Source organism: Thalassophryne amazonica, chromosome 16 (assembly GCF_902500255.1).
Source record: "Thalassophryne amazonica chromosome 16, fThaAma1.1, whole genome shotgun sequence".
Classification (NCBI taxonomy): Eukaryota; Metazoa; Chordata; class Actinopteri; order Batrachoidiformes; family Batrachoididae; genus Thalassophryne; species Thalassophryne amazonica.
In genome coordinates, this window is record NC_047118.1 from 34932575 (window position 1) to 34953355 (window position 20781).

Here is a 20781-nt window from a genome sequence, read left to right on the forward strand (position 1 = left end):
AAATTCTACAGCTAGCCAGGCCCCTGTAGTCGGTGCGGACCAAGGTAGCTTAGCCGCCGTTAGTTCCCCCCTGGCAGATCCCGAGCAGCCGGGAAAGCAGGCCGACTGGGTGACTGTGAGGAGGAAGCGTAGCCCTAAACAGAAGCCCTGTGTACACCGCCAACCCGTTCACATCTCTAACCGTTTTTCCCCACTCGACGACACACCCGCCGAGGATCAAACTCTGGTTATTGGCGACTCTGTTTTGCGAATGTGAAGTTAGCGACACCAGCAACCATAGTCAATTGTCTTCCGGGGGCCAGAGCAGGCGACATTGAAGGAAATTTGAAACTGCTGGCTAAGGCTAAGCGTAAATTTGGTAAGATTGTAATTCACGTCGGCAGTAATGACACCCGGTTACGCCAATCGGAGGTCACTAAAATTAACATTGAATCGGTGTGTAACTTTGCAAAAACAATGTCGGACTCTGTAGTTTTCTCTGGGCCCCTCCCCAATCAGACCGGGAGTGACATGTTTAGCCGCATGTTCTCCTTGAATTGCTGGCTGTCTGAGTGGTGTCCAAAAAATGAGGTGGGGCTTCATAGATAATTGGCAAAGCTTCTGGGGAAAACCTGGTCTTGTTAGGAGAGACGGCATCCATCCCACTTTGGATGGAGCAGCTCTCATTTCTAGAAATCTGGCCAATTTTCTTAAATCCTCCAAACCGTGACTATCCAGGGTTGGGACCAGGAAGCAGAGTTGTAGTCTTACACACCTCTCTGCAGCTTCTCTCCCCCTGCCATCCCCTCATTACCCCATCCCCGTAGAGACGGTGCCTGCTCCCAGACTACCAATAACCAGCAAAAATCTATTTAAGCATAAAAATTCAAAAAGAAAAAATAATATAGCACCTTCAACTGCACCACAGACTAAAACAGTTAAATGTGGTCTATTAAACATTAGGTCTCTCTCTTCTAAGTCCCTGTTGGTAAATGATATAATAATTGATCAACATATTAATTTATTCTGCCTTACAGAAACCTGGTTACAGCAGGATGAATATGTTAGTTTAAATGAGTCAACACCCCCGAGTCACACTAACTGTCAGAATGCTCGTAGCACGGGCCGGGGCGGAGGATTAGCAGCAATCTTCCATTCCAGCTTATTAATTAATCAAAAACTCAGACAGAGCATTAATTCATTTGAAAGCTTGACTCTTAGTCTTGTCCATCCAAATTGGAAGTCCCAAAAACCAGTTTTATTTGTTATTATCTATCGTCCACCTGGTCGTTACTGTGAGTTTCTCTGTGAATTTTCAGACCTTTTGTCTGACTTAGTGCTTAGCTCAGATAAGATAATTATAGTGGGCGATTTTAACATCCACACAGATGCTGAGAATGACAGCCTCAACACTGCATTTAATCTATTATTAGACTCTATTGGCTTTGCTCAAAAAGTAAATGAGTCCACCCACCACTTTAATCATATCTTAGATCTTGTTCTGACTTATGGTATGGAAATAGAAGACTTAACAGTATTCCCTGAAAACTCCCTTCTGTCTGATCATTTCTTAATAACATTTACATTTACTCTGATGGACTACCCAGCAGTGGGGAATAAGTTTCATTACACTAGAAGTCTTTCAGAAAGCGCTGTAACTAGGTTTAAGGATATGATTCCTTCTTTATGTTCTCTAATGCCATATACCAACACAGTGCAGAGTAGCTACCTAAACTCTGTAAGTGAGATAGAGTATCTCGTCAATAGTTTTACATCCTCATTGAAGACAACTTTGGATGCTGTAGCTCCTCTAAAAAAGAGAGCTTTAAATCAGAAGTGCCTGACTCCGTGGTATAACTCACAAACTCGTAGCTTAAAGCAGATAACCCGTAAGTTGGAGAGGAAATGGCGTCTCACTAACTTAGAAGATCTTCACTTAGCCTGGAAAAAGAGTCTGTTGCTCTATAAAAAAGCCCTCCATAAAGCTAGGACATCTTTCTACTCATCACTAATTGAAGAAAATAAGAACAACCCCAGGTTTCTTTTTAGCACTGTAGCCAGGCTGACAAAGAGTCAGAGCTCTATTGAGCTGAGTATTCCATTAACTTTAACTAGTAATGACTTCATGACTTTCTTTGCTAACAAAATTTTAACTATTAGAGAAAAAATTACTCATAACCATCCTAAAGACATATCGTTATCTTTGGCTGCTTTCAGTGATGCCGGTATTTGGTTAGACTCTTTCTCTCCGATTGTTCTGTCTGTGTTATTTTCATTAGTTACTTCATCCAAACCATCAACATGTTTATTAGACCCCATTCCTACCAGGCTGCTCAAGGAAGCCCTACCATTATTTAATGCTTCGATCTTAAATATGATCAATCTATCTTTGTTAGTTGGCTATGTACCACAGGCTTTTAAGGTGGCAGTAATTAAACCATTACTTAAAAAGCCATCACTTGACCCAGCTATCTTAGCTAATTATAGGCCAATCTCCAACCTTCCTTTTCTCTCAAAAATTCTTGAAAGGGTAGTTGTAAAACAGCTAACTGATCATCTGCAGAGGAATGGTCTATTTGAAGAGTTTCAGTCAGGTTTTAGAATTCATCATAGTACAGAAACAGCATTAGTGAAGGTTACAAATGATCTTCTTATGGCCTCGGACAGTGGGCTCATCTCTGTGCTTGTTCTGTTAGACCTCAGTGCTGCTTTTGATACTGTTGACCATAAAATTTTATTACAGAGATTAGAGCATGCCATAGGTATTAAAGGCACTGCGCTGCGGTGGTTTGAATCATATTTGTCTAATAGATTACAATTTGTTCATGTAAATGGGGAATCTTCTTCACAGACTAAAGTTAATTATGGAGTTCCACAAGGTTCTGTGCTAGGACCAATTTTATTCACTTTATACATGCTTCCCTTAGGCAGTATTATTAGACGGTATTGCTTAAATTTTCATTGTTACGCAGATGATACCCAGCTTTATCTATCCATGAAGCCAGAGGACACACACCAATTAGCTAAACTGCAGGATTGTTTTACAGACATAAAGACATGGATGACCTCTAATTTCCTGCTTTTAAACTCAGATAAAACTGAAGTTATTGTACTTGGCCCCACAAATCTTAGAAACATGGTGTCTAACCAGATCCTTACTGTGGATGGCATTACCCTGACCTCTAGTAATACTGTGAGAAATCTTGGAGTCATTTTTGATCAGGATATGTCATTCAAAGCGCATATTAAACAAATATGTAGGACTGCTTTTTTGCATTTACGTAATATCTCTAAAATCAGAAAGGTCTCAGAGTGATGCTGAAAAACTAATTCATGCATTTATTTCTTCTAGGCTGGACTATTGTAATTCATTATTATCAGGTTGTCCTAAAAGTTCCCTAAAAAGCCTTCAGTTAATTCAAAATGCTGCAGCTAGAGTACTGACGGGGACTAGAAGGAGAGAGCATATCTCACCCATATTGGCCTCTCTTCATTGGCTTCCTGTTAATTCTAGAATAGAATTTAAAATTCTTCTTCTTACTTATAAGGATTTGAATAATCAGGTCCCATCTTATCTTAGGGACCTCGTAGTACCATATCACCCCAATAGAGCGCTTTGCTCTCAGACTGCAGGCTTACTTGTAGTTCCTAGGGTTTGTAAGAGTAGAATGGGAGGCAGAGCCTTCAGCTTTCAGGCTCCTCTCCTGTGGAACCAGCTTCCAATTCAGATCAGGGAGACAGACACCCTCTCTACTTTTAAGATTAGGCTTAAAACTTTCCTTTTTGCTAAAGCTTATAGTTAGGGCTGGATCAGGTGACTCTGAACCATCCCTTAGTTATGCTGCTATAGACGTAGACTGCTGGGGGGTTCCCATGATGCACTGTTTCTTTCTCTTTTTGCTCTGTATGCACCACTCTGCATTTAATCATTAGTGATCGATCTCTGCTCCCCTCCACAGCATGTCTTTTTCCTGGTTCTCTCCCTCAGCCCCAACCAGTCCCAGCAGAAGACTGCCCCTCCCTGAGCCTGGTTCTGCTGGAGGTTTCTTCCTGTTAAAAGGGAGTTTTTCCTTCCCACTGTAGCCAAGTGCTTGCTCACAGGGGGTCGTTTTGACCGTTGGGGTTTTACATAATTATTGTATGGCCTTGCCTTACAATATAAAGCGCCTTGGGGCAACTGTTTGTTGTGATTTGGCGCTATATAAAAAAATTGATTGATTGATTGATTGATAGATGGATCCAGAGGATGTTACTCCTGTCCTGTCATATTTGTGCATCTGTGCATTCTTCCTAAAGATGTACATAGTTGAGTGTATATATGAAAAGGTGAAGCTGTAGGAGACACAGACGTATGCATATATATCGCTCACTGCAGGAGCAGCGGTACGATAAAGAGAACTCAGTTTGCTCAGTCATCCATCCCGATCAGAATTGAGGGCTTTTCCATCAGAACTGTCCCCTCCAATCTCACATAATTACATTTAGGCTCTTTAACACCAGACACAAAAACACTGAGTCACTGCAGATCAGTGAATCATTACTGCACAATTTAGAAACACAACAAGCTCTTAGTGAATACGAGAACAGATCAGACTGGATCTGGGAGCATGTGCTGGTGCCATGTGTCACCACATCCACCACACCAGGTCCTGGATGGCAACCACCCAAGCACACATCTGGTTCATCTCCACCTCTTGAAAGTAACCATCCATCTGCCATAGCCAGGTGAAACATGGGCATCTCCTTAGTCTTCTCCAGCCACTGGGGCCCTCAACACATGGCTAAAATGTTATAGCTGAAATTCCCTTGCAGGGCAAGTGGTACCCAAGGAGCCTTTGAAGAGTCCTAATACTGGTTATTGTTCAAATCTCACAACCAAACAGTGCGACAGGAAGCACCAGGACCTCTAAGGACTTGGACCTTCATTCTCCTGCAAAAAAAAAAAAAAAAATTAATATCATTAAACATCTCTGTCCAGTGACCTCATTACTCCATAAGGTGTTCACAGGCATCTCTCAATCTCTAAGGCTGAGGACTCAGGGACATGAACGTCACTTCCAAGATAAGGGAGTATCTTTAATATCTTAAAGTTCAACACTTTCATCGCAGGCACACGTCTGATGGCTGAGTCCAGGAAATCAGTGAAAGTCTGGATCAAACCAAGACACTGACTTCTCACTCAGAAAGCTCTTTGTGGAGAAAAGGATGAGCCGTCTGGATTGTTTTCCTGCTTGTTTATTCTCCTCTTGTCTTTCTTATTCCTTTTTTAAAGAAGACAGTCAGCAGAAGGCTGCTCGTGATTCCTCTCTGTCTGTTTGGCTCTCTGCACTGCTGCTGCTTCTCTCTCTCTCTTTATATATATATATATATATATATATATATATAAGCAAATTTCGACAAACTGTTGCTACTTATTGCTTGCAGTCAGTATTTCCATTCAATATTCCCAAGGTTCATTCCATATTCTCAGGTTACCATTCAACATTTTGTGTTGAAAACACACACACACACACACACACACACACACACACACACACACACACACACACACACACACACACACTCAAGGTGCATTCCATGTCCTAATGTATGGATGGGACGACTACTCGCAATTTCCAACTACATACGAGGGCTGTCAATAAAGTTACGGTCCTTTTTATTTTTTTCAAAAACTATATGGATTTCATTCATATGTTTTTACGTCAGACATGCTTGAACCCTCGTGCGCGTGCGTGAGTTTTTCCACGCCTGTCGGTGACGTCATTCGCCTGTGAGCACTCCTTGTGGGAGGAGTCGTCCAGCCCCTCGTCGGAATTCCTTTGTCTGAGAAGTTGCTGAGAGACTGGCGCGTTGTTTGATCAAAATTTTTTCTAAACCTGTGAGACACATCGAAGTGGACACGGTTCGAAAAATTAAGCTGGTTTTCAGTGAAAATTTTAACGGCTGATGAGAGATTTTGAGGTGATTCTGTCGCTTTAAGGACTTTTCACGGTGCGAGACGTCGCGCTGCGCTCTCAGGCGGCGTCGTCAGCCTGTTCAAGCTGAAAACATCCACATTTCAGGCTCTATTGATCCAGGACGTCGTGAGAGAACAGAGAAGTTTCAGAAGAAGTCGGTTTCAGCATTTTATCCGGATATTCCACTGTTAAAGGAGATTTTTTTAATGAAAGACGTGCGGGCGGGTCCGCGCGTCGGGACGCAGCCGCCGCGACGCTCCGCCACAGGAAAAACACCTCTGTTGAAAGCCTTAAGGACAAGTTGGAACATGTCCTGCCTGTTAAACAATTTCTCATATACTCACTCCACTGAAAGCCATCAAAAGCCGCCTGGATTTTACAAATGGTTATCAACACGGAGGTGTTTTTCCTGTGCCGCCGCACCGCGTCGGCTGCGTCCCGACGCGCGGACCCGCCCGCACGTCTTTCATTAAAAAAATCTCCTTTAACAGTGGAATATCCGGATAAAATGCTGAAACCGACTTCTTCTGAAACTTCTCTGTTCTCTCACGACGTCCTGGATCAACAGAGCCTGAAATGTGGAGGTTTTCGGCTTGAAACAGGCTGATGACGGCGGCTGAGAGCGCTGAGCGACGTCTCGCACCGTGAAAAGTCCTTAAAGCGACAGAATCACCTCAAAATCTCTCATCAGCTGTTAAAATTTTCACTGAAAACCAGCTTAATTTTTCGAACCGTGTCCACTTCGATGTGTCTCACAGGTTTAGAAAAAATTCTGATCAAACAACGCGCCAGTCTCTCAGCAACTTCTCAGACAAAGGAATTCCGACGAGGGGCTGGACGACTCCTCCCACAAGGAGTGCTCACAGGCGAATGACGTCACCGACAGGCGTGGAAAAACTCACGCATGCGCACGAGGGTTCAAGCATATCTGACGTAAAAACATATGAATGAAATCCATATAGTTTTTGAAAAAAATAAAAAGGACCGTAACTTTATTGACAGCCCTCGTATAGTTATTTAGGGTCTGCTCCTCTCTCTGCCCCGGACCAAGGCAGGGTCTCTACATCTGGAGTTGGTCCCCGGGTGCTGGACTGTGGCTGCCCACTGCTCCTAGTGGATGGATTGTGTCTAAGTGTAATTAGGATGGGTTAAATGCAAAGGACAAATTTCACTGTGTATGTATATATATGTGCAATGACAATAAAGGCTCTATTCTATTCTAACATCTGACTAGTCGACTATTTTTTTTATAAGTCGATTAGTCGAAAGCTTTTTATTAAGCTAATTTACAAGAATAGAACTGCTGGACCTGCCATAGCTCCATTCACTCAGTGAAAAAGTGTATGAACCTTGGCAGATAAATCTGTCAGCTCAAACAGATCATTTATACCTAGTAAATGAATGCATGTATTGTCTTCATGCTAACTCTGTTTTTTGTATTTGTGATTTTCTGCTTATATTTGTTAAAGTAAATGTCACATTTAATTTTCACTATGAAGATTCAAAATTGGCTTAATTCTTTCAATGTCTAATTTAGTCACTGACTAGTCAATGTCTAATGGTACCCAACTAGTCGACTAATGATTTTTATTGGTTGTCTCAACCCCAGACCAGTCTCACATTTTTTTTCGTGCCCCCGTCACATTTAGCGCCCGCGTTTTGTGGCCTTTTTTATATTTTGATATTTAGAATCTTCCCCTCCTCCTAACTCTAACCATAACCATAGCGTAATTGTCTCCCCTCCCGTAACCCCCCCAGACCCCCCCCTTTCACTCCACATTTTGTGGCCCCCGTCACGAAATGAATTTGAGCCCCCGTTATGAAAAGTGCCCCATTGTCGTAACCGCGCCACGAACCGATAGATTAATGTACTTTTCGTTCCCCAGTCCCACGACCTGCTGTGACACTGGGTAGCCCAACCCTGTTCTAAGATTTCATTTCAATATTCTCAGGTTGTCATTCCATATTATCATGTTTCTGTTCCATAAACTCTTCTTCCTCTGTAATTTGGGGGATTATCTGTCACTGGATTATGAATACTGATTATATGCTGGATGCTATATACTGTATGTATGCTGATATGATGGGTGGTTCATGAAGCTCAACACTATTTAAAAATGGGATCAATCATATCCATTCAAAATCCACTAAGCTGATCACCATTAGACCATTTTCTGTGTGGTGTGCTTTACTAAAAGCCTCAGTAGTCTGTCTTCAGCGCACACTCTGAACCAAATGATATGATTCCAATCGTTTGAGTGTGTGCACGCACACGCCTTTGTGTTTAGGTATCAGTGTAGTTAAACTGGCTTTCATCACTTGAGATAATTGCTCATTCGGATAAAGAGAAACTAAAGGGAAGAAAAGGCTGTGGGTGGGAGAGAGAGAAAGATGGAGGGGAAGCAACAAAGAGAATTCAACAAAGATCATCTGAGTATCGTGACTGTGCAATGTGTTCTCTATTCTGCAGGATCAATGAAAATTGGTGGGAAAACTAAAAAATCATCCACAATTATTCTAATGTAGTGTGCAAATATACAGCAACAGTTACTTTATTCTGCACTTGGACCAGACCTGAAGGTACTAACAACTGCATCAGCTGTTTTTTCCAGCACTGAAAGTTCAAATTTCAGAGCAGTGCCTTGGGCTCGTTCCTTGCTTGATGGTCAGTAAAGTTCAAGGATAAGTGATGGCATAAGCAAGCAAAGAGAACATGGGATGTGAGAGAGGTGAAAATAAAATTTTTTTTCAATCTAAGAAAATTACAAATTCATAAAAAGAGAATGCAACTTGGACAATCAAATGAGTCCAATAGCAAATTGTGGAAAATAAACAACAGCTAGAGATGCAAAAAAGGTTGAAAGCAACCACAGTGGTATTTATCACACAAAAGCAAAGTAAATATGAGCCAGATTTTTCCACTAATACACAAATTTATAGTTAAACTGCAGGAATGTGACTGAACAAATAAAAACACACAAACAAAAGAGAAGAGAAAACATGCATGAACAAAGCCACAAAGGACATCTGCGTGTTAATGAAACCTTTTCTTTTGCAGAGAAAAGTGACCACAGGAAAGTCAAAGCAACAGAAAAAGTGCGAGGTGGAAGCAAGAAAAGGAGGAAAAGCAATGAAAGCAAAGATTCGTTCAACTGCACGGCATGAGCAGCCGACAAAACAAACCCTGAGGAAGTGTATGCGAGATGTAAAAATGAGTGTGAAAGAGAAAAATGAGGAAATGTTTTTTAAGATGAAGAAAACAGAGGTGGGTAAGGGTTATGTGCAATACTGCGGTAATAAAAGTCATCAGAGGGCTGATGCACACTCTGCACACCTCGATATGAATGTGCAAGTAAATCTACATATTTCTGTAATGCTGCTTTTCTGACTATGTGAGTTCAACATATGACTTCTGTGTGACTTGTCATTCATACCTCACACACACACACACACACACACACACACACACACACACACACACACACACACACACACACACACACACACACACACACACACACACACACACACACACACTCATCTTCAACCGCTTAGTCCAATTAAGCGTCACGGGGGGCCTATCCCAGCAGTCATAAAGTGCGAGGCGGGGTACATCCTGGACAGGATGCCAGTCTGACACAGGGCCACAAACAGACAAACAACCACATTCACACCCACTCGCACACCTCCGGACAATTTAAAGATTCCAAGCCACCTAACCCGCATGTCTTTGGATGTGGGAGGAAACCGCAGCACCCGGAGGAAACCCACGCAAACACAGGGAGAACATGCAAACTCCACACAGAAAAGCCACAGGTGGGAATTGAACCCATGACCTTCTCGCTGTGAGGCAACAGTGCTAACCACTAAGCCACCGTGCTGCCGTCATTCATATCTATCAATCAAAAATTATTTCCTGATCAATACATGCTTTAGATAATCCATTTAGGCTTCCTGGTTGCTGAAGAATACAACAAATAAATAAAATGTGTTTCATCATGTTTTACTTGACATTTTGACCTTTTATGAAACTATTCCAAAGCATAACGAGCCATCTAGGCTTCTTTGTTGTTAAGATATACAGGGGGAAAGGTAGGTTTTTTGGAGGGTCCCCCCCCCGTTGAAACATTTCCATTTCCCCCAATTTGCTTTTGCAACAAAAACAGCAACTGCACAATGTGCTTCAGCCACATTTGTTTTTACTGGAAGTTGCTGATCATTGCACACGTCTGTCATAAAAAAAATCTTTATCAGCTTTAAAATACTGTTGGACTTTGGCTTTTGGAAATGAAAACCAGAGGAAATTAAGTTGGCGCTTAACCCTGGAGGGTAGAAACGAGGAGGAGGGAGGGAGGGAGCTTGTAGAGACACATGATGGTTTGTTGCTACGCAGCAAGTGGCAGGGAGGCTGTGATAACACCGACCAGGGACCACGAGTGGGGGGGATACACTGCTCAGAAGTGACTCAAATTCAGGGAGGGGAGACAGAGACGGAAAAGAGGGCAAGACACACAATAAACCATTTTCAAAGATATAAAATGTCTTCCTTCATTTAAAAATGAATGGAAGAGTAAAAGGATAAAAGTAAAAAAACTGCATTGTGGACCCATTTGACCTTGGCAGGGTCACGTTCAGTCAGTAAAATATTACGTACCATCTGTGCAATAAGTTATCATAAAATGGTTCAAACATTCTTTTTTAATCTCTGCACCACACTATCTTCTTCATCATTTCCCCCTCAAACCCCCTCATGCAATCCTACCTTACAGGAAACCTTGTTGCCATCATGGCTTGTGAGCCTGGACAAGACTTAGGGCAATAACATGACAGCTGCATGAAGATGCACATTACAATTCCAAAAGATCATCTATTAAAAAAAAACAACCCAAATAAACAAACAAAAACACAAACCTGGTTTGAGAGACGCATGTTCACATTTATTTGTATGAAGAATTGTGATGTAAAAACACCTTTCTATGTACATTTGTGTGATGTTGTTGAGATTTAATATACTGTGTACTAATACATAATGAAACAAAAAGGAAAAGGCTAAATTTAAATAATTAATAAATACTTAAATAAATTTTAAAAGAAATTAGAAAGCATACAGAGAGCGCATACTTTGCAAACAACCCTCTATGTGGTTGTTTTCAACTAAGTGCAAATGGGGGCGCTGTTTCACCAAAGTCATAAGACCATGACACCTTTATTTTTATTTTATAGAATTTTTTTTTCTTACTACTTGAGTTTCAAAACAAATTAATTCGCGTTAAGCTTATTCCTGTGTCGAGGCCACCCATTCTCACTCTCCATGTACATCTAGCATCATCAGGTTGGATGGGGAGTGTTGCTGCACAGCCATTTTCAGATCTCTCCAGAGATGTTCAATCAGATTCAGGTCTGGGCTCTGGCTGGGACACTCAAGGACATTCACAGAGTTGTTCTGAAGCCACTCCTTTGATATCTTGGCTGTATGCTTAAGGTTATTATCCTGCTGAAAGATGAACCGCCGCCCCAGTCTGAGGTCAAGAGCGCTCTGGAGCAGGTTTTCATCCAGGATGTCACTGCACATTGCTGCATTCATCTTTCACTCAATCCTGACTAGTCTCCCAGTTCCTGCCAGAGAAAGACATCCCCACATCATGATGCTGCCACCACCATGCTTCACCGTAGGGATGGTGCCTGGTTTCCTCCAAACATGACGCCTGGCATTCACAACAAAGAGTTCAATCTTTGTCTCATCGAACCAGAGAACTTTGTTTCTCATGGTCTGAGAGTTCTTCAGGTGACTTTTGGCAAACTCCAAGTGGGCTGCCAGGTGCCTTTTACTAAGGAGTGGCTTCTGTCTGGCCACTCTACCATACAGGCCTGATTGGTGGATTGCTGCAAAGATGGTTGTTCTACTGGAAGGTTCTCCTCTCTTCACAGAGGAATGCTGGAGCTCTGACAGGTTGACCATCAGGTTCTTGGTCACCTCCCTGACTAAGACTCTTCTCTCCTGATCCATCGGTTTAGACGGGTGGCCAGCTCTAGGAAGAGTCCTGGTGGATCTGAACTTCTTCCATTTGCTGATGATGGAGCCCACTGTGCTCATTGGGACCTTCAAAGCAGCAGAAATGTTTCTGTGCCCTTCCCCAGATTTATGCCTTGAGACAATCCTGTCTTGGAGGTCTACAGATAATTCCTTTGACATCATGCTTGGTTTGTGCTCTGACATCCACCGTCAACTGGGGGACCTTATATGTAGACTGGTGCGTGCCAAATTATGTCCAATCAACTGAATTTACCCCAGGTGGACTCCAATTAAGCTGTAGAAACATCTCAATGATGATCAGCGGAAACAGGTTGCATCTGAGCTCAATTTTGACCTTCATGGCAAAGGCTGTGAATACTTATGTACACATGATTCCTTAATTTTTTTTTAATAAATTTGCAAAAATCTAAAAAAAACAAAAAAAAACAAAACCTTTATCACATTGTCATTATGGGGTATTGTGGGTAAAAATTTTGATATAGTGAAGTGCTGTGAATACTTTCCGGATGCACAGTACGACAAAATGGTTTGTTTGTCACTGGTTTCTCATCATCTCAGTCACCTTGGTGTTACAATTTTCTAAGCACGTTATAGTGCTAAACAATTACTGGAAAAATTTAACCACCAAAAGAAATTTCTTTTAATCAATTTTTGACACATCATACAAACAAGCAAATGACAAACAAGCAAATGAGAAATAAGAACAACAAAAAGTCCTTGGCAAAAAAAGTCCTTATCCAATTAATATAATTGGATAAGAACTTAACTTAGGGGAGGTGATGGTCTAGTGGTTAAGGTGTTGGGCTTGAGTCCAGAAGATCATGGGTTCAAATCCCCGCCTGACTGGAAAATCACTAAGGGCCCTTGAGCAAGGCCTTTAAAAATCGGTCCACCTTTTTACATATGCACATGCGTGTAACAGTGGTGACGCGTATTGTTTATTTAAATTAAATTACAACAATCCATTACGCTCATCATTTTTAAATGCGACAATCTGGCAGTATCATAATATACTGTAAATAAATTCAAAGGATCTATTACGCCTATCATTTTTAAATGTGACGTAATACCACGCCGCACCACGGCACTTTTTTTTTCAAGCCTCCTCTGCCGCTCCTACTTGCATGAAGGTGGAACGATAAATTGTTAGAAAAATAAAAAAACAAGCAAAAACTTACCTTCTAGCTTGTATTGTCCTTTCCCCAAAGCCTTCCTCACCACCCTCTTCTGGATTTTGGTAAAACCAGCGGGGTAAATGAAATCCTTCAAGTACAGCTTAATCGCCTCCTTCAGTGGCAAAGGGAGAAACCCTGGGGGAACTAACTTTACTGAAAATAAACAATACGTGTCACCACTGTTGTGCGCATGTGCATATGTAAAAGACAGACAGATTTTTAGGGGGGACCGTTCAGTCTGTGACAACGGTCTTGTGGAACAGTGCTTTCCCTGATCAACTCCACACTTCTATCATAATTCTACGGTGCATTAAAACATTTTCACAGTGCTGTTCTTCAGTGTAAACTCTGTGCAGCCAGGATCTCTCCGAGTAAACATAATATTGTCCACTCTTTCACTTGCGCATCAGTAAAAAGACAAGGACAGAAGCTAAAATGGTCACATCGAAGGCCTGAATCAAAATGTTGCCCTCGCTCAGATTTCCACTCAGCTGCGCCAACCATTGTGTTAAATGTCAAAATCATCGCCTGCTTTAATACGCAACGGGCGGGGTGGGGGTGTGGGGGAATAAAGACGACACATCAGTCCTTCCCTCTGCTCTCGTTCCCGTTAGTACTTCAAAGCCCTTCAGCTCAGAGGAAATACAGTGTTTTCTTCACCTCAGATCTTCTGAAGAGCTACACCGTCGCCAACACCAGCAATATCGATCACGAGCTGGTAAATTTAGTGCAGCTGAGAAACCGTGTTTCCTGTAAGAGACGCCCTGAGGAGGAGACGGTGAAGGCATAAAAGAGAGCAGGCGGCCTCAGCGATGAGAGGAGCTAATGGGAGTTGCGGCATCAATAATCTGCTGCTTTTATAGACACTATTGTATATTTGTCTCCTCTTGAGAAATGCTGCAGCACTCAGGAGAGACTCTACAGTCTCACTCAGGTGCCGTGGCCTCCTGGTGACCTCCTCTTGTTTGATATAATTGGTTAAGTGAAGTGTAATGGCTTATTTAGTTACAGAGGAGGAACATTTATAAGCGCACACATTGGGCCTCATGTATCAACGTTGCGTACGGCGATATTTGAACGTATATGGGGTGTACGCCAAAACGGCTGCGCTACTTGGCATTTATCAATGTGGTCGTTGGCGTACGCTGCGCTGAAAATATACACCAGGTCGAGAGGTGGCGTAAATTATACACCAAAATGAACCAGCGCTGGAATCCACATAAAAATGAAGATGATCAACATGATAAACAGTGCCATTATACAAATCAATGCATATGTTAAATAAATAACACTTTCCTGATTATACTACATAATAATCAATACAAATCCCGCCTTTGCGGGATTGTTATGGAGCACGATCCGTGGCCACAGCGCTGACTGCAAAGAAAGCGCTGCTCGCCTTTTTCTCCAGACTTCGAGCCTGGAGCCAGAGCAGCGCTGAGCTTAACTTCATGTGGTGTGATCGTTTTAGACAATGAAATTGATAATAACAACTGTAGTTTCGCCATTACCTTAATTCGCCCGTACTGCAGCCAGGTTTTGTCGTCTCCATTCGGTTGTCACAATAAAATAAATACAGAAATACATTTAAAAAATAAAGAAATCTGACAGATTAGGTGTGTCTTATTAATTGAGCGAGCAAATATCCACATGTCAAGAATTACTGACATGTGAAAAGAGAATACAGTGGTCCCTCGCTATAACGCCGTTCACCTGTCCTGGCCTCGGAGTCTCGCGGAGTATTTAGTCCAAATTTGCATGCCTTTTTTTTACAGTGTTCTGTGTTCTGCGTATCTGTTTATAAGAATCTTGTTGCCCAGAAGAGAAAAGAGCGCCAACAACTACTCATAACTGTGTTTGTCACACGGAAACAAACACCTGCTGCAGCCAGGTGTGAGTGGGAAAAGGCACGGCGTCAGGACGCAGAGGCCCGATCTGTGAAATACTGGTGAGTCACTATTACTACTTTCTTATGTGTCCAACCTCGTTCGTTGATCGTTAAAATTAATTCGTTAGTTCTATAAGCCATCATAATTATTTATAGGAAAACATTCTATTTTTATTTCTCAAACAAATGTTTGAGCCTGAAAACAGTTTGGCATTATTTTCCTACTAAGGTTTGAACTTTGAGAGTGTTTACACACGAGAGAAAAGTGAGAAAATGTTCATGCCTGATTGAGAAAGTGTATAAACTGTGTAGTGAGGGGTTTTACAGCTTTGAAACGTCTATAATAATTGTAAAAAATAACGCTGACTACGTCACGGTTTTGCGTATTACGGGCTATTTTTTAGTACGTAACTCCAGCGATTAATGAGGGACCACTGTAACACTTTATTGATTATATACTACAAAACAATTGATACGACAGCCACTTTTGACGCCCCACTGGCACGCGTTGTGATTGGTGGAGTTCTTTTTCATTGCCGTCTTTCCGGCTTCCATGTCGTAAAATGAGGGTGTGTCTGAAGCAATCAATCAATCAATCTATTTTTTTTTATATAGCGCCAAATCACAACAAACAGTTGCCCCAAGGCGCTTTATATTGTAAGGCAAGGCCATACAATAACGACCCCCTGTGAGCAAGCACTTGGCTACAGTGGGAAGGAAAAACTCCCTTTTAACAGGAAGAAACCTCCAGCAGAACCAGGCTCAGGGAGGGGCAGTCTTCTGCTGGGACTGGTTTGGGCTGAGGGAGAGAACCAGGAAAAAGACATGCTGTGGAGGGGAGCAGAGATCGATCACTAATGATTAAATGCAGAGTGGTGCATACAGAGCAAAAAGAGAAAGAAACAGTGCATCATGGGAACCCCCCAGCAGTCTACGTCTATAGCAGCATAACTAAGGGATGGTTCAGGGTCACCTGATCCAGCCCTAACTATAAGCTTTAGCAAAAAGGAAAGTTTATAAGGTTATGAATAATCAGGTCCCATCTTATCTTAGGGACCTCGTAGTACCATATCACCCCAATAGAGCGCTTTGCTCTCAGACTGCAGGCTTACTTGTAGTTCCTAGGGTTTATAAGAGTAGAATGGGAGGCAGAGCCTTCAGCTTTTAGGCTCCTCTCCTCTGGAACCAGCTCCCAATTCAGATCAGAGAGACAGACACCCTCTCTACTTTTAAGATTAGGCTTAAAACTTTCCTTTTTGCTAAAGCTTATAGTTAGGGCTGGATCAGGTGACCATCCCTTAGTTATGCTGCTATAGACTTAGACTGCTGGGGGGTTCCCATGATGCACTGAATGTTTCTTTCTCTTTTTGCTCTGTATGCACCACTCTGCATTTAATCATTAGTGATTGATCTCTGCTCCCCTCCACAGCATGTCTTTTTCCTAGTTCTCTCCCTCAGCCCCAACCAGTCCCAGCAGAAGACTGCCCCTCCCTGAGCCTGGTTCTGCTGGAGGTTTCTTCCTGTTAAAAGGGAGTTTTTCCTTCCCCCTGTCGCCAAGTGCTTGACCGTTGGGGTTTTACGTAATTATTGTATGGCCTTGCCTTACAATATAAAGCGCCTTGGGGCAACTATTTGTTGTGATTTGGCGCTATATAAATAAAATTGATTGAATTGATTGATTGATTTTTAAGTGCATGAATGCAACCATTTAATTTTTTTTTTGTTAGCACAATACAACATATCTGTTTAACACCTTTGAATTTTAATTACAACCTGTATATCTTTCCTGCAGTGTTGTCTGGACCACTGTGTCGCAGAATAGTTGCATTTTTGTGTGTGTGTGTGTGTGTGTGTGTTGTCTTCCTCATGGCACAATGCACCCGAGTTACAGCACCAGAGGTGTGCACGCCCACAATTTGTCAGCGATCTTTATCCTCCTTTCCTCCTTTTAGCTTGACAACAGTTTGTGTTGCCACTCTTTGCATCTGTATTTAACACATATTCGCCTTCAGCATCCGAACAATGAGCGTGCACTCACTTGCAGACTTTAAGTAAGAAGACCGGCTGTACCCGTCTACACAACATCACGATTAAATGAATATTAATGTCTGGCTTAGCTGGAAACAGACTAAATGAAAGGAGGCAGCAGGAAAACAGAATGTGATAAAGCCTGTGTGTATGTTGTTCATGCTCATGTAGCCTCAGAGAGCAGGTCCCTAATGGAAGAGCAGAGACAGAGATCACCTCAGGGTGGTGCACTCTGTCTCACTTTCATTCTTTCACCTCTTGCACAACCTCTCCTGCTCTCACCCACTCATTCTTGCTTTCATTTTCACCACTTATTCTATTGTTCTTTGCACTGTCTACACCCTGACTCTGCTTCATCTCATGTCTTTTATATTTGCAACCTTGTCCATATTGATAGTTGCAGTTAGGAAACCATACAAATTGAGCTTACTACTGAAAAAGAAGCTTCTCAGCTTCCAGATGGAAATATGTGAAATGTAATTACCGTAAGTGCAAAGTGCTTTTGAGTGCTTTTGGATGAAATGTTTAGTCTGCATTCATTCTTACCGTATATAAATGTGTATAATGTCTGTGAGCGTGACTGTGTGTAATTACTGTATGCAGCCATCTGCCTGCTTTGGCTCAGGTGTGTTATGGCAGAAATCTGCTGTAATGCAGTGGAATTAAATCCGTGAACAGCGGGGGAGAATAGAGTCAGTGAGACACCCAGCGTGACATCCAATACTACTGCAGCTAGAGAGGAAACCCCTAGTGCCTGAATTCCTGCTCACCTTCTTCACATAACATCAATTTGATTAAATAGGATTAAATATTTTTTACAATATGTGACATAACATTTTATTTTGAAGGCCAAAATTAATGATATTATATCAGGGAGACACAACCATGATGTAAATTTCATTCACTCCTCATCTGAAATGGCAAATTTAACACCCTCAGGCTCACAATTAACACTGGTAAGGGTACGTTAATTCCCTTACAAGCTCTGTCTAAGGGTTGAAAGCAAATTCAAATAATACTTGCAAAGAGTGTTAAGTTAACTCTTTAGGAGTGTTAGTTGGGTCCATCAATGATTAAGAAAAGACAACAAGCAGTTTTTAAGTATTAAGTATAATGTGTTGTACAGTGCCGCTGTCTCACAGCCAGTAGAATATAGATTTGAAACTCGCATGTCAGCTCGGTTTCTATCACGATTAGGTCTCCATGGAGACACTTCAGCATCCTCCCAAAGTCTGAAAACAATGTGGCTGATGAACAATCTTAGAATTTACAACCCCAATTCCAATGAAGTTGGGACGTTGTGTAAAATGTAAATAAAACAGAATACAATGATTTCCAAATCCTCTTCAACCTATGTTCAATTGAATACACCACAAAGACCAAGATATTTAATGTTCAAACTGATCAACTTTATTGTTTTCGTGCAAATATTTGCTCATTTTGAAATGGATGCCTGCAACACGTTTTAAAAAAGCTGGGACATGTACGAGGGCTGTCAATAAAGTTACGGTCCTTTTTATTTTTTTCAAAAACTATATGGATTTCATTCATATGTTTTTACGTCAGGCATGCTTGAACCCTCGTGCGCATGCGTGAGTTTTTCCACGCCTGTCGGTGACGTCATTCGCCTGTGAGCACTCCTTGTGGGAGGAGTCATCCAGCCCCTCGTCGGAATTCCTTTGTCTGAGAAGTTGCTGAGAGACTGGCGCTTTGTTTGATCAAAATTTTTTCTAAACCTGTGAGACACATCGAAGTGGACACGGTTCGAAAAATTAAGCTGGTTTTCAGTGAACATTTTAACGGCTGATGAGAGATTTTGAGGTGAGACTGTCGCTTTAAGGACTTTTCACGGTGCAAGACGTCACGCAGCGCTCTCAGGCGGCGTCATCAGCCTGTTCAAGCTGAAAACCTCCACATTTCAGGCTCTATTGATCCAGGACGTCGTGAGAGAACAGAGAAGTTTCAGAAGAAGTCGGTTTCAGCATTTTATCCGGATATTCCACTGTTAAAGAAGATTTTTTTAATGAAAGACGTGCGGATGGGTCCGCGCGTTGGGACGCAGCCGCCGCGACGCTCCGCCACAGGAAAAACACCTCTGTTGAAAGCCTTAAGGACAAGTTGGAACATGTCCTGCCTGTTAAACAATTTCTCATATACTCACTCCACTGAAAGCCATCAAAAGCTGCCTGGATTTTACAAATGGTTATCAACACGGAGGCGTTTTTCCTGTGCCGCCGCACCACGTCGGCTGCGTCCCGACGCGCGGATCCGTCCGCACGTCTTTCATTAAAAAAATCTCCTTTAACAGTGGAATATCCGGATAAAATGCTGAAACCGACTTCTTCTGAAACTTCTCTGTTCTCTCACGACGTCCTGGATCAATAGAGCCTGAAATGTGGAGGTTTTCAGCTTGAACAGGCTGATGACGCCGCCTGAGAGCGCTGCGCGACGTCTCGCACCGTGAAAAGTCCTTAAAGCGACAGAATCACCTCAAAATCTCTCATCAGCTGTTAAAATTTTCACTGAAAACCAGCTTAATTTTTCGAACCGTGTCCACTTCGATGTGTCTCACAGGTTTAGAAAAAATTTGATCAAACAACGCGCCAGTCTCTCAGCAACTTCTCAGACAAAGGAATTCCGACGAGGGGCTGGACGACTCCTCCCACAAGGAGTGCTCACAGGCGAATGACGTCACCGACAGGCGTGGAAAAACTCACGCATGTGCACGAGGGTTCAAGCATGTCTGACGTAAAAACATATGAATGAAATCCATATAGTTTTTGAAAAAAATAAAAAGGACCGTTACTTTATTGACAGCCCTCGTATGTTTACCACTGTGTTACATCACCTTTCCTTCTAACAACACTCAAAAAGCATTTGGGAACTGAGGACATAATTGTTGAAGCTTCGTATGTGGAATTCTTTCTCATTTTTGCTTGATGTACGACTTCAGTTGTTCAACAGTTCAGGGTCTCCATTGTCGTATTTTGCACTTCATAATGCGCCTCGTATTTTTAATGGGCAACATGTCTGGACTGCAGGTAGACCAGTCTAGTACCCGCACTCTTTTACTACGAAGCCACGCTGTTGTAACACATGCAGAATGTGGCTTGGCATTGTCTTGCTGAAATAAGCAGGGACGTCCCTGAAAAAGACGTTGCTTGGATGGCAGCAAGTGTTGCTTCAAAACCTGGATGTACCTTTCAGTACTGATGATGCCATCACAGATGTGTAAGTTGTCCATGCCATGGGCACTAACACACCCCCATACCATCACACATGCTGGTTTTTGAACTTTGCGCTGGTAACAATCTGGATGGTCTTTTTCCTCTTTTGTCCGGAGGACACAACATCCATGATTTCCAAAAACAATTTGAAATGTGGACTCATCAGACCACAGCACACTTTTCCACTTTGCGTCTGTCCATTTCAAATGAGCTCGGGCCCAGAGAAGGCGGTGGGGCTTCTGTATGTTGATATATGGCTTTCACTTTGCATGGTAGAGTTTTAACTTGCACTTGTGGATGTAGCGACAAACTGTGTTAACTGACAATGGTTTTCTGAAGTGTTCCTGAGTCCATGCAGTAAGATCCTTTACATAATAATGACAGTTTTTAACACAGTGCCGCCTGAGGGATCGAAGGTCACGGGCATTCAATCTCGGTTTTCGGCCTTGCCGCTTACGTGTAGAAAGTTCTCCAGATTCTCTGAATCTTCTGG

At 42.3% G+C, this 20781-nt stretch overlaps 1 protein-coding gene across 7 annotated transcripts in view; it reads right to left on the minus strand.

The window, feature by feature from the left end:
• LOC117527498 (microtubule-associated serine/threonine-protein kinase 1-like) overlaps window positions 1-20781 on the minus strand; it is a 91106-nt gene that overhangs the window by 40847 nt on the left and 29478 nt on the right. The gene's annotated exons all lie outside the window — the stretch shown is intronic.